The sequence below is a fragment of the Mastomys coucha genome, unplaced genomic scaffold (assembly GCF_008632895.1).
Source record: "Mastomys coucha isolate ucsf_1 unplaced genomic scaffold, UCSF_Mcou_1 pScaffold15, whole genome shotgun sequence".
NCBI lineage: Eukaryota > Metazoa > Chordata > Mammalia > Rodentia > Muridae > Mastomys > Mastomys coucha.
The window spans coordinates 151951192-151954886 of record NW_022196897.1 but is presented as its reverse complement, the minus strand read 5'-3'; positions in this window follow the sequence as shown (position 1 = coordinate 151954886).

Below are 3695 nucleotides of genomic sequence, written 5' to 3'. Positions count from 1 at the left end.
TTTTTGGTAAGGCTTTCTTTCATAAGTTGTCTTGGTCATGGTGCTTTGTCATGGCAGTAGAAGAGTAAGTAAAGCGCCTCACTCCCCATTTCCCTAAACAAGAATGAACCCCAGAAACAGCTGGGCTCAGAAGAATGTCAGAACCTGTATGGTGCTGGCCCCCACCACAGCCACCATGACAGTTCACTCCCACAAGGGACTTGAAAGAGATGCTTTGGGAGAATACAGCCGCTGGAGGTGCCTGGGGCAGTTGCTCAGTTGGTAGAGAGCTAGCCTAACACAAAGTCCATTGCCCCTCCCCCATATCACATCAACCGGTGTGGTGTCATGGTGTACACTGGTAACCCAGTACTCAGGAGAGTAGGCCCAAGTTCTGCTGCTGCTGCTGCTCCTGCTCCTGCTCCTGCTCCTCCTTCTCCTCCTCCTCCTTTTCTTCTTCTTTTTCTTCTTTTTCGAGGCAGGGTTTCTCTGTGTAGCCCTGGATATCCTGGAACTCACTCTGTAGACCAGGCTGGCCTCAAACTCAGAGATCCGCCTGCCTCTGCCTCCCAAGTGCTGGGATTAAAGGTGTGCGCCACCACCACCCGGCTGAGCTTCTTCTTCTTGGCTTCACAGCAAGTTTGGGGCCAACTTGGGCTACATAAGGTCCTGGTATAAACAAGTTTCCAGCCCCCCACACACACCTAGGAGCTGCCTGCCCTGTGGGAACCTTCAGGCTCTGGGCTGTCTCCCCCAGCACAGACGCCTTCCAAGCTCAATCCACAGATCCATGGAAAGCAGCACAAAGAGACCAACACCCCAGAGAAAGCCAGAGAACACAGTCCTCCCGGTTATCTATCCTAGGCTGGACCCCGGATCGGACTCCTTATACCGTTGATACTGCTGGCAAAAGGAACCAGAAAGAATCATCTTCCTGCTGGGCAAGGGTGGCACACACCTTTAATCCCAGCACTTGGGAGGGAGAGGCAGGCAGATTTCTGAGTTCGAGGCCAGCCTGGTCTACAGAGTGAGTTCCAGGACAGCCAGGGCGATCCAGAAAAACCCTGTTTCTAAAAACAAAACAAAACAAACAAACAAAAAAGAATCATCTTCCCAATTGGGTTCTCTCAGAGAAATGTGGACCCCGTGGTACCCTCTACACCAGTGGGAGGCCCCACTGAGTGGAGCCACTCCCAGATGGCTCCTTTGAACTGGGGGAAAAGTCTAAGGGATTAGGAGGTATTAGCTAGGGTGAGATGGCAGCGAGATGCATTTGGAAAAGCTGTCTCTTTTGTGCCCAGTGGCAGGACCCAAGGAGAGGATTGCTATCGAAGGGGACCATGGTACATGGCGACACAGCCAGAAGCACAGGCCACAGGGATACACCAGCCCCTAGGAAGACACTGTGAGTTGTCACCTGGGGGAAAGAGGCAGACTGTCTTAGAGTGTTCTTGCTGTGAAGAGACACCATGGTCACCGCAATCTTTTATAAAGGAAAACATCGAATTGGGGCTGGCAGACATGCTCACAGGTTTAGCCCATTATGGACATGGTGGGAAGCATGGTAATGTGCGGGCAGACATGGTGCTGGAGGAGCCCAAGGTTCTACATTAGGGTCTGCAGGCTGCAGACTAAGTGAATGCTGTACTAAGTCTAGCTTGAGCACCTGAGGCCCCAAAGCCCGCACCCTAGTGACACACTTCCTGCAACAAGGCCATGCCTCAAAAAGTGCCACTCCCTATGGCCTATGGAGGTCATTCTATTCAAGCTACCACACAGACCAAGGCTCTCGGGCTGGGGCTGAATAGCTCAGTTGGTAGAGTGCTGGCCTGGCATTCACAAAGCCCTGGGTTCAATCCCCAGGATTGTATAAACTGGATCACATAACTTGAAATCCCAGCATTCAGAGTGGAGGCAGGAGGATTAAGAATTCAAGGCTGGGAGTAGGGAGACTGCTGTGACCTAGCTGGGGCTGTAGGGAAGTGGGCATGCCCAGAACACCATCAAATGCAGACCACCAAGGCACGGCTCATTTCTCGAGTTCTGTACCAGGGGTCTAATCAGGCTTGTGTCTGCCTCCCTCCAGAGTAGATCAAAGGCCCTATCTCTTTCTCTCTTTTTTATTTTGGTTTTTCAAGACAGGGTTTCTCTGTGTAGCTCTGGCTGTCCTGGAACTCACTCTGTAGACCAGGCTGGCCTCGAACTCAGAAATCCGCCTGCCTCTGCCTCCCAAGTGCTGGGATTAAAGGCGTGTGCCACCACTGCCCGGCAAAGGCCCTATCTAATAAATAATCTCTTTCTAATTTATATGCATTGTTTTGCCTGCATATACACCTATGAGGGTGCCAGGTCCCTTGGAACTGGAATTACAGACAGTTCTGAGCCACCATGTAGGTGCTGGGAATTGAACTCCGGTCCTCTGGAAGAGCAGAGCTCTTAACTGCTGAGCCATCTCTCCCCAGCCCCCAGAAGGTCTATCTAAACAGCCTTTCTGAGGCAGTCCCCTCTCCAGGGGCCAGAGAGTTCAAGACCCTAATGTGGTTTCCCCAGGACAGTGACACAGCAGCCAAGGTGACTGGTGCTGTGGCTGCCACGGTTGTTTAGCTGAACCTGGGGCTGGCATTGCCATTGATAGTTTGATAGCTTGATTATTGGCTGTGCCAGGAGCCCCTTTCTCCAGCTGTGCCAGCAGCTCTTCTCCAGTGCCGCTCTGGGCTTTGACAATTGTTTTCCTTATCCCCTTCGATGGGAAGCTCCGCGGGGTCACCAAGCCATCCCTGCTGCCTCAATTCTGTGTCAGTCCTGGTCCTGGTGTGTGCTAAACTTTAAAATACATGTTTCCAGGCTGGTGGAGAGATGGCTTGGCGGTTAAGAGCACTGACTGCTCTTCTGAAGGTCCTGAGTTCAAATCCCAGCAACCACATGGTGGCTCACAACCATCTGTAATGAGATCTGATGCCCTCTTCTGATGTGTCTGAAGACAGTGACAGTGTACTTTCATATAATAAATAAATAAATCTTAAAAAAAAATACATGTTTCCTTAATCCCTCAACACACACACACACACACACACACATGGGGGGGGGTGGAGAGAGAGAGAGAGAGAGAGGGAGACTAGAGAAACTAAATATCCATACACATAAATTTCTTTAAAGAAATATTTACTTATTTTATGTATGTGAGTACACTGTCACTGTCTTCAGACACACCACACCAGGGGAGGACACTGAATCCCATTAAAAGAATTGTGAGCCATCATGTGGTCGCTGGGAATTGAACTGAGGACCTCTGGAAGAGCAGTCAGTTCTTGGCTCTTAACCACGAGCCATCTCTTCAGCCCCCTTTAAAATGTTTTTAATTAGTTATTTTTAATTTTTTTTTCTTCGAGAGAGAGGGTTTCTCTGTATAGCCCTGGCTGTCCTGGAACTCACTCTGTAGACCAGGCTGGCCTCGAACTCAGAAATCCTCAAACTCAGCTCTGCCTCCCAGGCGTGGGGATTAAAGGCTTGCTCCACCACCGCCCGGCTACTTTTTAATTTTTTCTGTTGTTTCCTCATCCTACCCCACAGACAGCCAGTGTCTCTCTACAAACCCGCCACACCTGGCTAAAAAAATATTTCAAGATGCCACGCACACTTTGCGTGATGGCGGTATTTGAGGCATAAACTTCAAGGAAAGTCAGTCTTCTGCCTCCGCATTGTCGCCTGGCACCCCA